Here is a 17,911-nt window from a genome sequence, read left to right on the forward strand (position 1 = left end):
TTTCTTCTCTGAGATCGTTACGACCAGCCCTCTCCTGTCTTTACCACTGTCCTAGACCAGGTTCGATCACTTTCCTCTTGTTGATTGCAAAAAAAAAGAAAATCCTCTTCTTCAACTTCTCATTACAGCATCGATCTCAGATTCCTTTAGGTAGCATGCAAGACCCTTTAATGACCTGGCCCTCCCGCTCTGTCCAGTTTCATCGCCTGCATCTTTCCATCCTCTTCCAAGGACTACCTCTCATCAGCTGACTCACCCCTTCAGAAGCCCCCACTCCTTTCAAGAAAAGAGTGCCCTGAGCTAATCTCTATGGATGAATTTCCCACAGTGGCATTTAATAGGTTCTTTTCATACGTTCATTCCTTACTAGGCTGTGAGGACAAGATCTCTGTTTTCAAAGTTCTGCCATGTCATGGGGCTCCATACACGTTGACTGAATGAACACGATCACCAATATCATCTTTTATCACTGGCAGGTGGGACTCTCAGCTTGTACTCTTAGAACTCAGTGAAGTTTCTGTTCAGGCATTCTTTGTCCCTCGTTTTCATATATTATAAATATATTTAAGAAAATGTTTTAATGCTCTATAAAATCACCTCCCTCATTTTCATTTCCCACATGCTTTTCCATGTCTATGCACATTTTCTTTAGCTCTAATTGTAGTGGTGTAGAACATGCCATCACATTTTTACTTCCCATATTCTAAACTGATATCCTCATCAGAATTTTTATGACTATCTTTTGAATGGTTTCCAAATAGTCTACCTTCTTAGTATACAATGACCCTCACAACGGACCTCCTGTGGGTCCTGCCTGCTCCCTGCTCTCACCCGCTGTGATCATTCCTTCATTTCCCTCTCTTCCCTCAGTTATGGAGCACCAAGCATCTGATACTATTCTTTTCATTTTATAAATAAGGAACCCGAAGCTTAGCTGGGTTGAATCACTTCCTCAAGGTAATGTAGCTGGTAGATAGCAGAGGTTGGATTTTCCCTCAGTTGTGTCTAACTCAGAATATTATATTCTTTACCTGTACAGTCTACTACCATTTCAACAAACACGGCTTCTTCCTTTGGGGTGATGCCCTAAGAGAAAGTCTCAGAAGAGGGTTGTGTGACTCACCCATGCTTCACTGAATGTACCAATATGTGTCTGTCCATAACCACTTTATTAGCATGTGTTAATACTTAAAACTATTTTTGCAAGTTTCTAAATTTTAACTAATGCCAATTTTAATTTTTGTACATTCATAGAAAGTTCAATTCTTTCAAAGTGTTTGTTTTGATTTATTCTTATTATTTGTAGATATTTCTGGGCGAGAATTATTCTCATGCATTGACCGTTTAGGCTGTAGTCCTGATGTTTAACATGGCATGCCAATTTAAATTTGTTAGTCTGCTTCTCCTAGATCTGAACTGCTTCAATACTCGATTCTGTTTTCTGCTTGTTATCCTATCATTTTATATTTAACTCTTTATTGATGAGCTTCAAGCTCATCATTTGTGTGTGGTGTAAGGCATTTAAGGTGCTTAGCTTAGTGCCATCTTCTCATGCCATCTATTAAATAAATCTTCCATCGGTTTGAATGTGCTGACCTGGAAAGATTGTGGGCATTTGGAGAAAACAGGCCATGGCAGAGGAGGTCAATTCTGTTGTAGTTGGGGGCATCCTTTCCCAGGAGGAGGGGACACTCTCCCCTGCTCCTCCTGCAGGGCCCCGGGCTGTAGGACAGGGGGAGAGAATGAGGAAGGGCACTCTGCCCAGTCCACACGCCCAGCCACATCCCACACACCCAGCCCACATGCCCAGCCACGGCCCACACATAGAGTGTCTGTTCGGAGGGCTTGAACCTTTCTCCAGGCTGAATCTGCAGGACATAGAGGAGGGCCAGCCAGACATCTCCTGAAGGACCTGGGTGGCTGGGGCAACGGACACTGCCAGTAAGCAGAGGCAGACCTGGAGCCCTTGGCTGAGCTGGGGCCTTCGCCGGGCGAGAAAGGCAGGCAGCCAAAACAGAGGAGAAGCAGACACACCTCAAGGAGGAGAGACACATTGGTGGTGCTGACCCCCTTGCATGTCTTCCAGGCCATTTGCGACTTTGCTTTTCTTCTGACTGGGCACCATTCATGGCCCAAGGTATGCTGTGGGCAGCTGTGTCCCCCGATGGCCTGTGACCAGGTGTCTCCCGCTCTGGCACATTCGTTGGCAACAGCTGGTCCCTAAGCTGGTTATTGCTGTTTCTCTTCTTGGTAGTCTTGACTACACTCCACCAAGTATGTTTTTCCTGGCCTCTCCCCTGGGAAGAGGGCTCTGGGGACACTTTCCCTAGTTGCTATGCTTTGCATCCTCATTCACAAACCCTACTAGGAAGGTGGCTTCTTTGAATCAGGGAGCATGGCTGCTTGGCTTTATCACTCCCTCTGTGCTCCTCCCTGTGTGCACCCTGAGCGTGAGCATCGTGAGCACCAGGAGACAGGGGCACCCGAGCTTCTGGGACGTGACTTAGTGATGCAGGCTCCCCCATACCTAGTAATCACAGAGCTTGTTCCTGGCCATCACGGAGGGCCAGGTTTTCCTTTGACTGTACATTGTGAGAGCTGGTTTTGACATGCTCACCCCCAAACATGCCTTTCCTGAAATGTGGCTTGTGGTTCAGTCACATTATATTTTCCACGGGCTGGTGTTCACTCACTTTTGTACATCTCTTCTGGGTCAATCTGCAGGCCTCAAGTGCTCCCACACAGGACGTGGCTCTTCTGATAACTACACTGGGCTGACCCAGTGGGAGCGGGAGGGAGAAATCCCCAAAAACTTTGCTGAAATGGAAAGAAGTGTTTGAGCTATTTGTTTCTTAGGGAACCTCTCAGGGGCTGTCTTATCGACCATGGTTAGGCTCAACTGTGAATAAATTTTTTCAAATCAAGTCTATAGTTGGGCCTAAAGGTAAAAAATGAATCAAGGGCTTCAAAAATTTGATTCAGGGACAAAATGTTCCCTGCCCCCTCCCCAGCTCACCACCATTCACCACTCCCTCCCTCCCAGCCTCCCTTTGCAATCTTAGAACTGTTGGTGTCTTTTACAAACAGTTTTGTCAAAACAACGGCAGCCCGAGGATGGAGGGAGAGAAAACTCAACAGTGAAATAGCATCACTTATGGGACAAGAAGTAGAAAGTGTAGAGATTAGAGAAGAAGAAATAAATTCCTAATTTTTGCAAGGGCATGTTACATATGTAAAATTTCCAAAGAATCTACAGATAATTTGTTAGAATTAATAAGCAAGTTTTTGAAGGTCAGCATGCTAACATCGATGGTATCTATGTGGCATCTTGTGTTTTCCAAAGAAGCCCATGGCAATCCCTGTCATCCCCCATGCTCTTCTGCAGTGTGGCCTACCACTCACCCACCAAGAGATGGGATCCCCTCCCCTCCCCTGGAATATGCATGACCTCATGACTCGACTGTAACCGTAGAAGGTGGTAGAAGTGGTGCTGCAGAACTCCCAAGCTTCAGGCAGAAAAGGCTGATCAGCTTCCTCCTGGGTCTTTAAAAATGCCCAGGCTCTGCAAGGCCTCTCTCTGTGCTCTACCTCTTAAAGCTGCTAAGCTTTGAGAAGCCCAGGCACATGAGAGGTCACGTAAAGAGCTTCCGTGGCCAGTCCCAGAGAAGACCCACCTGTGAGTCAGCCCGGCTTTGGTGCCCAGCATGTGAGCAGAGAAGCCTCTAGATAGTTCCCCAGCCATTTGAGTCACCCCAGCTGCTCAAGTCTTCTCAGCTGAGGCCCCCCACATCTTGGAGCAGAGGGGAGACCTTCTCATTTCGTCTTGTCTAGCATGCTCAGCCAGAGATGCGACTAACATAATAAAATGGCTGTTATTTCACAACACTGAGTTTGGGGTGGTTTGTCACACAGTTTTGGATAATCGAAACTTAGACCAATAACAAATGGAAAAATTAAATCAAAAAAATGAAAATATTTACAATAGCATCAAAAAACTCAAATACCTAGTGATGTTTCTAATGAAGGATATGTAAGACCTTTATACAGGAAACCATAAAGCTCTTGTAAGAGAAATTAAGAGAGACTTAAGTAAGTGGAAGAATATCCTATGGACACAAAAACTCATGTGAAATTTCCCTCAACTGAACTAGTTTCAATGCAATCCATTCAAAATCAGCAGATGTGCAAGGTGACTCTGACACTTACACAGACCTGCAAGGAGTCAAGAAGAACAAGAAGAGAGGGCCTGCAGCCAGACCCAAGAGCTGTGGGCATGGGCTACAAAGCCACGTTGACTGAGGCGGTGCAAAAATAATGACAAACCAACGAAACAGAACGGAAAGTCCAGAAATAGATCTATGTATTTATGGGCACTTGATTTATGATGATGGTGGCACTATAGGGCAGTTGGGAAAGAGTAGTCAGTGAGAAAAATAGTGCTGAGTCGACTGGACAGCCACGCAGGACAAATATAGTTAGACTCGTTCCTCACACCACACACAGAAATCACGCCCAGGGGCGTGGTAGATTTAAATCTGCAAAATAAAATAGTGAAGCATCTTGGAGACAGCCTAGGAAACTATCTTCATGACTTCGGGATAAAGAATGTTTTCTTAAACAGAATTCAAAACGCAGTGACCATAAAGGAAAAGACTAGACATTGGATTATCCCAAAATGAAGTTCTGTTCATCAGAAGATAGCATTCATTAAGAGTGTAAAAAAGCAAGCTACAGAGAGCAAGAAGATATTAGTTACATGAACGACTGACAAAAAGCCCTTACCCAGAATGCATTAAAATGTCCTTCAACTTAGTAAGAAAAAAGTGAACCCCATAGAAAATGTGAAAATTTTGAATAGGCACTTCCCAAAAGAGAATGTCCAAATCATTAGTCCACAATTAAGAAGATGGTCAATCTCATTAGTACACGTCCATCAGAATGGGCTATTGCAAGAGATGAAATATACTAACAAAATGACTAACATACAAGAGATGAAATATACCAGTTGTGGACAAGATTATGGAACAACCACATAAACACTCCTGGACGGAGGTAAAGATATGCAACCGACTTGGGCAGGCATGCCATGTGTTCTGATAAAGTTGAAGATTGAAGATACATATACACTAGGATTCACAACTCTGCACTTAGGCATATGCCCAATAGAAATGCAGGTGCAAGATTCAGTAACCTCCACAGCAGTGTTATGTGTGCTAGCAACATGTAGCAGCTGGGTACACAAGCTACAGAAACTTGTGTGTAGAATGGATAGAGAAATTGTGGTATACTTAAGCTGTAACTCAATTTAGCAATGGGAATGAACAGAATTCAATGCAGCAACATGAAAAAAATTACAAATACAATTTCGACCCAAAGAAGCTAGACTGTTGGTCCTTTCCCTGTCTCTGACCCGCAGATAAGGGAAGAGACGCGATGAGTCATCGAAGACCTGAAAGGACCAGCCAGGGGACTCAAGGCGTGACAGCGCAAGAGTGGTGCTGAGAGGGCACCTCTCATATTTATTGATTAAATGGTTGTTAACAACAATAAGATTCTGTATAGGGGACAATCATTAATCAAGTCCAACTCTTCTCAGTCTCCAATCTTCTCAAGTATAACGAACAAGTTCTCACATGGTGAACAAGTTCTTACATAGGGAACAATGCAAGAGCACTCATATCACAGAAACTGTTTCTGTTGTGACTACGAATTATGAACTATAAACAATCAAGTCAGATATGATTACTCATATGATTTTTTATACTTTATATGATTTTTATACTTTATATATGAATTCCCACACTAGACCCCAATGATTATCCACTGTATGATTCCATTGATAAGTTCAAGACCAGAGGAAACTAGTCCATGTGTTATAAGTTAAGATGTGCTACAAGTCGGCGTGGTTGCCGCTGGAGAGGCGGGAGGGCAGTGGGAGGAGAGGATAAGAAGGGGGCTTCTGCGGGATTGTGATATTCTCCTTGCTTTGTAGTCTTTATACAGGTGGATTCTGTTTGGGGAAACTTACTGACACGCATGCACTTAGAACTTGCCCTTTTCCCTATGTGTACTGTTTCAATAAAAAAGCTGCAAAGGAAAACTATTCACACCAATTTCTCCATCTGTTATCCAAGAGAAAACTCTAGATCGCCTCCCCAAAACAACAGATTTTAGGCTCTCCCAGCCCAATCATAATTTTAAAGTACATTTCTCTTTGTTCCTAGGAATGGAATTGCTTCTTTGTTCCATGGAAAGGGCTTCAAGAAGAATAACATAGGTAAGCATGGCCTAATATGCTCAGTATAAACCATAATAGTTTGCATTTAGTGAATGATTCTTTGTACTTATGCTGTTTTTCTTCATATGGGTCTGTTCTGATTTTATTACAAAGATGTGTCCTATAGTTTAGTATTTCTTATAACAAAAAAACAGTATGTTTTATCATACCTCTACTACCTAATATCAACCCTTTGAAGACAGGGATGGTAAATATTGCCAAGAATCAATTACATAACCCAGTGTGATTCTGGAAAGAGGTTGTGTCTTGAATGTACATAACTAGGACTAAAAGTACATCGTCCAGCGTGCTGCTTTAAGATTACAGGGTGTTCCTATATTAACATCCTAGAAACAGCTGAGCTTACAGCCAGGGCAGAGATGTTTCACGTGTAACTCCTGCCTGACTTTTCAACATTCACTGAAGCAAACCCACACCCTTAAGGGAAATGAGTTTAGATTCTCCTGGGAGATCTTAGTACTAGTTCAATTGCTTCTTAGGACCCAGCAGCCAGCATTTGTCACTTGCTTCCCAAATAATGGGCATAACTACAATTTATTGTGTACTGTGTGCAAGGCACATGATGAGTACATTACATTTGTATTTCATTTGCCTGCACCACACCTTTTGACATAGCATTCCTATTGTACAGAAAAGGAAACCGAGGCGCAGAGAGGTTGAGACCTTCCAAGGGAAGTAGAGCAGGACCTCCATCCTAGTCAGTCAGCCCACAGCCAGTGCCCTGGGCGCCAGGTCGCTGCTGGGTTCACACTCAGTGAGTGCAGTGGGGCTGGAGGCTGCTGGGGCGAGGGGCAGGGACTAGTCCCACTGTGGTGTCCTTGTGTCTTAGTTTTATCAAGATGAATGTGTTATTTCAGCAGGCGACCTCCATCATTTCTTCCCTCATCTCATTCCCTAAAATACAACATTCTCTCCAAAAATAAAATCACCAGCTTCACTCAGGAAAGTAACTGCTGATAACGGAGGTACATTGCTTACAGCCCCCCTTGCAGTGAGATTCATTTCCACACATTCCGTGTTGTCATGCGGCTCCCTGCGGGTTCATTAGCCCCTTAGAGATGAACACGGAGCCATAGGGCCAAAAGCAAGGAGCTCTTCGCAGGCAGGAAGTTAATGATTGGCCTGGAGCAGGCCTTTCCCTGGAAACAGGAGGTGGCTCTGTGGTGATATCACGCTCCTTGGGACCTGACCTGACTGGAGGGGCAGGCACCCGCTGCTCCCTTGCATTTAACCTGCTTGCGTTTAACTGTGAGGGTCAGAGGATCGTGGGAAGGGAAGTGTTAAGAGGGTGATTTGATTTCTGCAAATGATCTCTCTCCTGTTCTGCCCAGTGAACCTGCCCTGGCAGGAGCAAGAGCTGATCTGAATTGGTGCTTCTCGCAATCAGCTGTTGGTACCAACCTCAGTCGGTCATCTGTTGGTGAATATTTATGCCTACAGGGGAGCAGGTCCTCTCTGGGGTGCCTGGTATACACCTGGGAGCCAGACCACGATTCCAGGTGGTGGAGCTTTCTAGGGGGAAGAGCCTGAAAACAAATGATAACTACAGCAGATACATTTAGAATGTGGTACAAGTTGATATTTACGGCAAAATGAAGAGTGGGGGACGGTGTGGCTGGGGGGCGGGTGGTAGTAGGTTGGCTTGTGAGCAAGGTGGGCAGGGCAGCTCCCTGGAAGGGGCGGGACTGGAGCTCCGACTGGCTCGGTGCAGGGGTCCAGGTGGATATACATCTGAGCGGAGGGCCTTCCCTGGGAAGGACAGACAGGCAGCAGGAGCTGGCTTGCTGGGTGAGTGAGGGGGTTGCAGGAGCCAGTGAGTGGGAGGGGGGAGGAGGCCGCAGGAGACAGTGGCTGAGGGGACTCGGGCCCTGGCATGGGGGCTCTGCAGGACACACAAGGGCCTTAAGTTTTATGCTGAGTGGCATGGGGGCCATGCTGGGCAGCAGGCTACAGAGTGATAAAACATGACTAATTCTTTAAGAGTCACTCTTGCTGGTATGTGAGGAGAACTGCATGGGGTATGGGACAAGGCAGGGACATGAGGAAGAGCTGTCTGCAGCCATCCAGCAGGAGAGACTGGCAGCAGACCCGCTGGGATGAAGAACTTCCTGAGAGAATGGGTGTGGGGCACTCAAGACCAATCAAAGCTTTGGTGGAGCAAATGGGGGGACAAAATTGCCTGTGAGGAGAACAAGATTTGGGGTAAAGGCTAGCATTTTTTGACATGCTGAGGTTGAGACATCTGTTAATTATCTCTGTGGCAATGGGGTGTGGGCAGTAGGAATCGGAATTTCAGGAGAGAGCGATCGAGGCTGGAGATAAAAATCCGGAGAGAAGCCGGCACAGAGACAGCACCACGAACCTGGGGGAGCTCATCCTAGGGACTTCTGATGAAACACAGGATGGCTAATAAAATTTGAATTCAGATAAATAATTTTTAGCATGTGTTTCATGCAATATTTACTTGTTTATAGAAGCAATTTAAATATTTGGCACCATGCAATATTTGGGACATTCTTATGCCACAAAATGATCAGTTGTTTATCTGAAGTTCAAATTTACCTGGGAGTTATGGATTCTTACTTGCTGAATCTGGCAACAGTACACTGCAGGCTGCAGTGAGAACCGGGAGAAGGGGTCTGAGGACTGCGATCGGGGCATGCAGCAGCCAGAGAGGAGGGGAAGGGAAGGAGACAGAGACATGGTCGCAGGGGCCACCAACCCTAGGGCAGGGATCCTGAAACCCAGGGGAAGAAAGAGCAGCCCAAGGGAGGAAGTGATCAGCTCAGGAAGCCAGGACGAGGGCGCCGTTAGATGTGGCAACGGGGAAGCTGCTGGTTGAAGGGCAGTTGGCCCCTGGGGTGGGCGCCTTGCACAGAGTGCGGGCCTGGCGTGCACGGGTCAGCGCCGCCCCCGCCCCTGGGGCCCGAGCTGCAGGCCGGCCTTCGGTGTTGGGCGGAGGAGAGCCCCAGAGACGGCCTTCCCCCTTGTGCTCGGGCGGTGTTTTCCCCCTGGAAGGTGCCCCAGAGGAAGGCAAGCAGCGGGGTTTCAAATAAGTTCCCTAGACACCTCCCTCAAAAAAGGCCATCATGCGCACCCGAGCAGAACTGCGCCTGATGAGAACAGCGCCGCCGAACGCCCCGGGAAGGGGTTGGGGGTCCCTAGGAACCAGGGGAGGCAGGACGTTAACCCTGCGGGGAACCACGCCTGTTGGGAGATTGGCTGGACTGGCCACCGGGCCAACCAACACACTTTTTGCCTTTTCTAAAAGCTCAAATTTCAATTTATATATATATATATATATATATATATATATATATATATATATATATATATATATATATATATATTTTTTCCCCCTGGAAAAAGAAAGCAGCAGTGGTACCATTTGAATCCTTTACGTCTTTTAAAACACGGTTGTCACCAGCAAATCCCTTAATTCCAGAAAAACCAACATTGTTTCCTCACCTCAAAGCAAAGATATGTGTCATATCTCCAGAGCAGGAAATACTTCTTAGAGTTGAAAAACAATACCAACAAAAAAAGTATTCAGTACATAGCTTGGCCTTCACTTCATTGAAATATAAAAATGCTACAGGGTGTGGGAGTGAGATGATTTTTACACAGTGTATTTTTACACAGCCAGTAGAAGATACTCTCTTACCCTGCAGCTTGGGCCATTCCCCCTCGTGTTTGGTAAGACAGAGCCTACCTTTGTTCCCTATCCAAACAGTATCATGCCCAGAAACCTTAGTCAGCCTTTTACATTAGAAAATGGGCTAGAGAATATGACTGCATGTATTTGCAAATTATTAGGGATGTTCTACTTGCCTTAAAAAAAAAAAGACTATAATATTTACTTTCACAACCATATTGTGACCAAGTTAAAAGTTCTCCCAAACTGGAAAACTCTATGACACAGCTTTGAAAAAGAATTGCATAAATCTCTGTAAGTTAATCATTACATGACTATCAATGAAAGCTTTTTGTGTATTTCACATTTAATCAGATAAGGGGTGTCTGGTTGGCTACAACACTGTTCTTATAAAAAAATCAAAATTATTGAACTGCATTAAACTATATAGAAAACATTACATATTTCTAAATTGTGAAAATTACTCATTTTGGTGCAGCCTGGTTACCAAATCTAATGTGTCCAATCTGTTTTTTCCTACACCTACTAATATTTGTGTAAGTGCTGTTCACTGTTGATCATCCTCCCAGTAGTAAAGGGGTAAGGCCCTGCCTGTATCCCACACAGCCTGCCAGCTCAGTCTTCTATGTGTAGTAGAGCTGTGGTTCTCAAACCTCAGGGCACACAGAATCACAGGTAGGGCTTAGGAATTCACAGCGCTCTGGGCTCCATCCCCATCTGGGTGAGGCCTGATAATCTGTCTTTCTAGCAAGTTCCCAGTGATGTGAATGCTGCTGGTGAGGGGACCACACCGCATTTGGAGATGTGGCAGAGTTTGTCTACAAGGAAGTTCTCCACACGGGCTGTACGGGGCCCCAAGGAACACCTGACCCCTACTCCTCAATTCACGGATGGGAAAGCCTGGTGCAGGTGATTAGATGTCGGTGTCGATCCAGGACCAGGGCCTGGGGTCCATGTCCAGACTCCCAGAGTTCCAGAGTGACTCATTGTCATTTATATCCACTGACATTTCCTTCTTGTCTGTATTGGACACAGTGGTACTAATTCTTTTTTTCCTGTTGAAGTCAAAAGGGAACCTATTTTTAAATTGCTTAAGCTATGCATATTCTTTCCTCTTTTTGATGATAGGCAGAAAGGTGCTTGAATTGGGGCTACAAAGACTAAATAATGTTTGTGAGTACCTAGAACTCTCATATTTCTGTCTATACTTCTTTGAACTTGAACCTCAGCATGTCTCCTGTGTCTGAATTAGAAAAACAAGTCTCATGATGGCCACCGTCCCTTAGGAGGTTCCTGTCCACAGGCCTTGTCTGCGTCCTGACAAACCCTGGAATGTATTGCTGTGGCGCCTCATGTTCTGGCCCTGTGGCTCCACCCCTCAGACCAGAGCAAGGCCTCCCAGAGCCCTCGAGGGAAGCCAGCCTGCGCCCCCCTACCTAGGCACCCCTACGTCCTAGTGGTTAGGGGAACTCTGGGAGGCCACCCAGAAGTGAGGAGCCCATTTCCTGTGTGTGTGGGTCACCACCCCACCTTGAAGGTTCCGTTGTCCCCAGCCAGGGCTCGGCTGGCTGCTGATGCATCAGGCAGGAAGCCCCCTCTGCCCTTCTCCCTCCCTGCTCTCGAGAGGGAAACAGGCTCTTCCATCATAATGAATTCTCTGAACCCTTTTGTTTGTGGCATAAACTCTGAGCTTTGGAAAGTCTAAACCTCATTCTCTCAAACTATCATCTTGGTTTATTTTGAATATCAAAAGCTAAGCCAGAATTATTCACAATAGCCAAAAGGTGGAAACAGCCCAAATGTCCATCAACAGCTGAATGTACAAATAAAATATGTTGCATTCTTGCAGCGGAATATGATTCAGCCTTATAAAAGAATGAAGTTCTGATTCATGCAGCAACAAGGATGACCCTTGAAACATATGGCTCCGTGAAACAAGCCAGAGCATCATGCTGAAAGCCAGACAGAGAAACACAGATGTATGACTCCACTTCCCTGAGGTGCCTGGATTAGGCAAACTTAGAGCAAAAGAAAGAAAGTAGAATAGTGTTACGAGCGGCTGCAGGAGGGAAGAGAGAAGTAGTTTCATGGGGGCAGAGTTGCAGTGTTTCAAGGTGAAAACAGTTGTGGAGGTCGGTGGCAGAACCGAGTGTGAATGAACTTCCTGCCACTGGATCACACTCTTAGAAATGGGTAAGAAGGTGACTTTTATGTTGTTGTTTTACTGTAGGTGAACATTTTTTTGAAGCCAAAAAATGTTTATGGAAATAAAGAGGAACGAAATTCTGAGATAAGTTATAAAACGGATATATCTTGAAAACCTAATGCTAAGTGACATAAGCCAGACACAAAAGGACAAATATTGCAGGATCCTGCTCGTATGGGGCACCCACAGTAGACAAATTCATGGAGACAGTGTACTGGGGGTCACCAGGGACTGGGGGAGGCGGCCTGCAGACGTAACGTTTAATGCAGACAGTTTCTCTTTGGGAAGATGAAAACGTTCTAAATATGGGCGGTGGTGACAGTTGCACAATGTCACAAATGTACTTAATGTTACCAAATTGTGCACTAAAAATAGTTAAAGCAATACATTTTATGTAATGTTTTATCACAATAAAAAAAAATGAAAAAAAAAAGGTCAAAAGCTAAGCAGTGCCTCTTAGCTGTGGAAGGTCAGCCTCTGGGGCTGGAGGAAAACCCCACCTGGAGGGAAGGAGAGCAACAGCGAAATCCTTCGGAGCCTCAGCATTTACGGCCGCCATGCCGCAGCTGCAGAAGAGCCAGCCGTGTCCCTGTGCAAATGCTCTGGAGGAAGCGTCAGCTCTGAGGGCCCTGGCTGGGGACGTGGCACTCACCCTAGTGGGACCAGCGTGTGCTCAGAGGTGTGGAGTGGTGCCTGCCTCTCCTCACTCAGGCCTGAAACCACGGCCAGCAGGAAAAGCAGTCGACTGCATGTGCTTGGGCCATGACTGCTTGTCACTAACCCGTTTCATGAGCTCCACACTGGGCAAGTCCCTTCTCTTGGAGACTTAGCTTTCTCACCTCAACATGAAGGCTTTGGACCATATTATTTTTAAAATTTCTTGAAACGCCAACATGCTCTGAGTCTACCTAAACATAAGAGGCCTCAGAAGAATGTTTGTTGAGTGAGCAATGGAAACATTTCTGTTCTCTTGAGAGAAAATGAGGAAGGGTGGTTCCTCTTCACGACAGGAGGAACTGACTAGTCTGGGCATCCCTGCCTCTGTTAACAGGGTTTCTGAGAGTGTCACGTCACAACAGGAAGGCACAGAGCAAGGTCAGTGGCTCAAATGTTCCAGAAAATTCATCTTGAGAGAATGGTTCTTTCCTTTAAGTAAGAATGTTCAACTTAGAATGAAAGGGAACCAACAAAATGTATGAAAGAACCAGTTAAAGCCCAGAAAAGTCACGGCAGGTAAGGTATAAGCAGACAGAATCAAGTAAGGACGGGGTATTTCCTCCACCAATTCTCCCACTGTTCTGTAGACCATCCCGTGTCCACCACCATAGATGGAGCAGGCAGATACCCTCTGGTTTGTGAAGTTGTTCTTATCTAATTTGAGGGTAAATAGTTAAAGAAAACGAACTAAATGTGCCTTTAGCTGAGGGAAAAGGGACAGTGATACAATCTCCAAGTCTCTCTGTTTTAATTTTGAAATAATTACAGTTTTAAAATAATTTTAAGATGGACAGATAACCTATAGATTCTTGTATTAGGAAATACCAGCTCTTTAGATGCTAACTGCATTATACCACTCAATTTTTGTTTTCTTGGGTAATCCTACTTATGGAAGAAAACTGGAGTCCAACGTGGCATGTCCACTTTAGATGCTATTATACAAGCTAATATTATATGCTATTTCAGACTGTGGAACTTTCTCACCTTGAAAATGCACAATATGCCGTCTCCTTGTGCCGAGAAGGTTCTGAAGAAGTAATGTTACCAAGACAGGTATAGCTGGTCCCCATTTAGCATCTTGGGGAATGAGAAGCTCCATTAAAATTTATTCCCAGTATCTGAACCTTATGTCTTTAAACAACAAGATGGTTTTCAAATTCTAATAACTCTAATGGAAACACTTATAGAGTTCATACTTGCCTGTTTTCTTAACTAGGATATTCAGAACATAACCTTTTTCTTGTTGACTCACAGTGAATCACCATTATGAATCAAAAACCATAGAATTTTCATGCAAAAAGGACTTTAGAGATCAGACAGCTCCATTTCTTCATTTTCTAGAAGCATAGAAGGGGCATGATACAAGAGGTAGAAAGTAGGGATGTGCTGCTGGCTTGAAGGGAGGTGGTCCAGAAGCCATGGCTTCAGTTTCTGTCCAAGGCTCTGACAGCCACACCCTAGGCTTTGTGCCTCCCAGACTGGTGAATGGGGTGGCATGCCCCGAAGGCCAGCTTCCCCTTTGCAACATGGGCTCAGACTTCAAAGCATTTTGCATTTTTGCATCTGCTTCTTATGGTTTCTGTCTTCATTCTCACCTATTATTTGCAGCTCTGTGGGTGTGTGTAGAGTAAATGTGTTCTCTGCTTCTAAATGTAACCCCAGTCTCCCCAGCTGGGGCCTCTGCTCTGCTGTAAATATTGGAAATGGGGACCTTCCAGGTGTATTTCTGCTCTGAGCCTCCCAGTCACTCTCCTGGGGATGGGGTCACTTCCTTTCTTCTCCATGCTACCTTCCCCGCATGCCCTGACTGCTCATAGGATGAGTGGAAAGCCTTCCCTGTTTCTCCTTTCCTCATTGCCCTTGCAAATGGGTATTTAGGCCACAGACTCGGGGCTTAAACAACAGAAAGTTATTTTCTCCCAGTCTTGGCTGTTAGAAGTAAGGTCAAGGTATCGGCAGGGTAGGCGTCTCCTTGACATGCAGACAGCTGTCTCCTCCCTGTCTCTTCACATCCATGTCCCTCTGTGTGTCTGTGTCTTCATCTCTTCTTTTAATAGGATCACCAATCATATTGGATGAAGGCCCATGCTAGTGCCCTCATTTTAACTTAGTCACCTCTTTAAAGGCCCATCTCCAAATACAGTCACATGCTGAAGAACTGGAGGTTAGGACTTCAACATCTGAATTTGGGGAGCGGAGGGAGGGCACAATTCAGCATATATCATGCCCTTTTCACTTTTAAAGTTATCATGAATCACTCTGGGGAAACAGAGAGTTGTAATGGTTTCATAATTCTATACAATTCTTATAGTCAAGGTCCCGGAGTAAAGTTCCAGACTTACTTCTCAGATGTTAACTGGAATGAAAAATGATTGCTAGATTCATTCATTCCGGAAGTATGTGTTCCCACATCATTCCAGTGAAGACAGTGATTGGCAGAGACAGTTTCCAGGCCCTGCAGGGGTGGGAGGAAGGAGGAGGCCTGGAGGGGACAGAGCCCAGGCTGTCCAGTGGGGGCCCCAGAAGCGGTGCTGCAGGGGCCTCCTGGGGCTGGCAGTCATCACCACCTGTCCACCCCCTTGCCTCCCTGTCCTCCCCCTCTCCTGACAACTCTCTAAGAAAAGGCCACAAAAGAAACACTGGTGACCTGGGTGCTGGGGAGCAGCTGAAAACCAACTGGGCAAGAGGTACAGTCTGTGTCTATGAGAACAAAGAGTTCTTTGTAGGAGCAAAAGACTTAGAACTTGAAGTCTGGCCACCAGATGTTCCACTGAATGTTCCAGTCCTCTCACCTCAGGCCGGAAGCCTGAGTGCTGTCCCTCCCGGTTCCCCCTTCGCACAGGTCCCAGCCCTCAGCCTGCCTGACCATCGTCCTCAGCCCTCCCAGGACTGGCTGTGGAGGGAAACACGCATCCACTTGTCCACCCAACAACCTCAATTTCTTTGAACCCTGAGCACAAGCAGGCCACCAAGGGCCATTCTTTTAAAAATATTTTATTTTCTGAAGATGAATACCTGAGGAGTCTGAAAACCAAGCTTGACAGATGAAACTGAGGTCTAAAAAGTGCTCACAGAGCTCAGTGGGTGGAACCTGCTCGCATTCCAGAGATGGGAAGGGATGTGGGATGGGGTCGGTGACTGTAACGGCTTCTCTGGGACCACCTTCCCTCTTGGGTCCCGTACAGGTAAAGTGTTTCTTACTTAAGAAAGACATTGATTACGAAGAAAAAAGATGGGGCAGGAAGATGTGGGGAATTATTTGCTACCTTTTTAGAAATCATACTAGGAAGAGATACCAAGTAAAATATGAATTAAGAAATCTAAATGGCCTCTGAGACCAGGCCCTGGTCATGTATGGGTCAGAAAGAGGCTTTGCCACACTAGGAAGGTCTTTCAGTCTGCAGAAAAATGCTTTTCACAAGGATCTATAAACCTGGACTTCGGCACTGGACATTTTCTGGGAAGTTGGGTCTTTCTCTCCACACCTAGGAACGAAGTTCCCTTTGGGACTTAGACATTAAAAGTTCCCTGGGGCAACAGGGAGGCCTAGGCCTGTTTTCCTAAATTTCTTTTTCTCTTATCTTTTAAATTTAACCTACATAAAGTCATCAATTCTTGCCCATCTTATGGCCTGTCTCTGGCTAGATTCCCATTCAGAAGAAATAGAGTAGTTGGAAGTACTTACGCCTTTACTGTCATCTCTCTAAAGGGGCACATTCATAGTGCACTCACATTTGTCCCTAAAATCCTTTCCCCCTTCTGTCTCACTCCAAATCTCACACAGCTCACCTGGAGATCGCTTCCAACCCCTTCTCTCTGTCCAGCCCCCAAATGTGCCCCCTCCGGCTTTATGGGGCTTATCTCTCTGCCCCACTTTCCTCCATTCTGCAGGTTCTAGACCTGGGCTTTCTGGCCCTGAGAAGTGGTTCAGCCCTTAAAATCAATCCAGCTCCGTTTGCCTTTCCAGTTTTGCTGTGCTTTTGTCTGTCCTTGACTCTTGCACCTAATTGCTTCAACCAACACCCAGGCTCCTGGGTCAGTAGCTGCTATGCTCGGGGAGAAGAATACTCACAGGCTATTCATTTTGTTTTTGTTCCTTTCACATAATACATACTGGTCACCACCCTGTTATGCACAGTCTGAGAGAAGGATAAAATAAAATAATTTAAAATCCTCTTTGAATTAATCTAATAACTTTGCATTTATCATTTTGGGAAAACCATTGTTGCTTTAAAATGTTGAAAATGTCTGCATCATAAAAAGGCACTTAATTTCCTTAAGAAAGCCTGGCACCTTTGTATGAAAAATAGTGAAAAAAGGAAAAATGATTTATTTTGTTTTCATCAGTTAATATCATTACAGATACCTTAGAGTTCTGTCCCAGTCAATCAGCCTATGCTTTTGCACTTGTGTGCATGGGCATGTGAAGGCTCTATAGTACCAAGGAAATAATCTCAAACATGTGTGTGAAGGATGAAGGTGCGAGGAGACACACAGCTGGCACCGGCACCCTCTCCGGCTTCAGCGCCGGCTCTCAGGGTTCTGTCCTCAGATGTGTCTCAGATTCATTTGCTTTTTTTTGAACCTGAGACCCCCATACTGACCTCAGCGGCATTGCCTCTATCTTCCTGACGGGGACACTGGGTGGGGTGTGCCGAGAGCTATGGTGTTCCTGTTCAGCTCCGCAGGAGAGCACAGGACGTTTCTAGGGCAGGCGAGGAGAGAGGCTCTGCTCTGTAGCTGCAGCAGGAAGACGGTGGAGATGGGGGAGGCACATGTCCCTTGTCAGCTCTGACTGGGTGATAACCTGCCAATCGGAGAACCAAACTGAGACTCCTCCAAGTGTTTTAACATCCAAAAGAGTACTTTCACAAGCCAGGGGTCATCACTGTGGGGGCTCCCAACAGCAACTGCCTTTTAAGGATTGTCTAGGGTGGATGGAGGGGGGGGTCACGAGGTCAGAAAGTGCAGTTAGAATCCTAAGGGTAGTGACAACGGGAAGGTGATGGCAAATTCGAGATGCACCACCGGAGTT

Source organism: Manis javanica, chromosome 13 (genome assembly GCF_040802235.1).
Source record: "Manis javanica isolate MJ-LG chromosome 13, MJ_LKY, whole genome shotgun sequence".
NCBI classification, from domain to species: domain Eukaryota; kingdom Metazoa; phylum Chordata; class Mammalia; order Pholidota; family Manidae; genus Manis; species Manis javanica.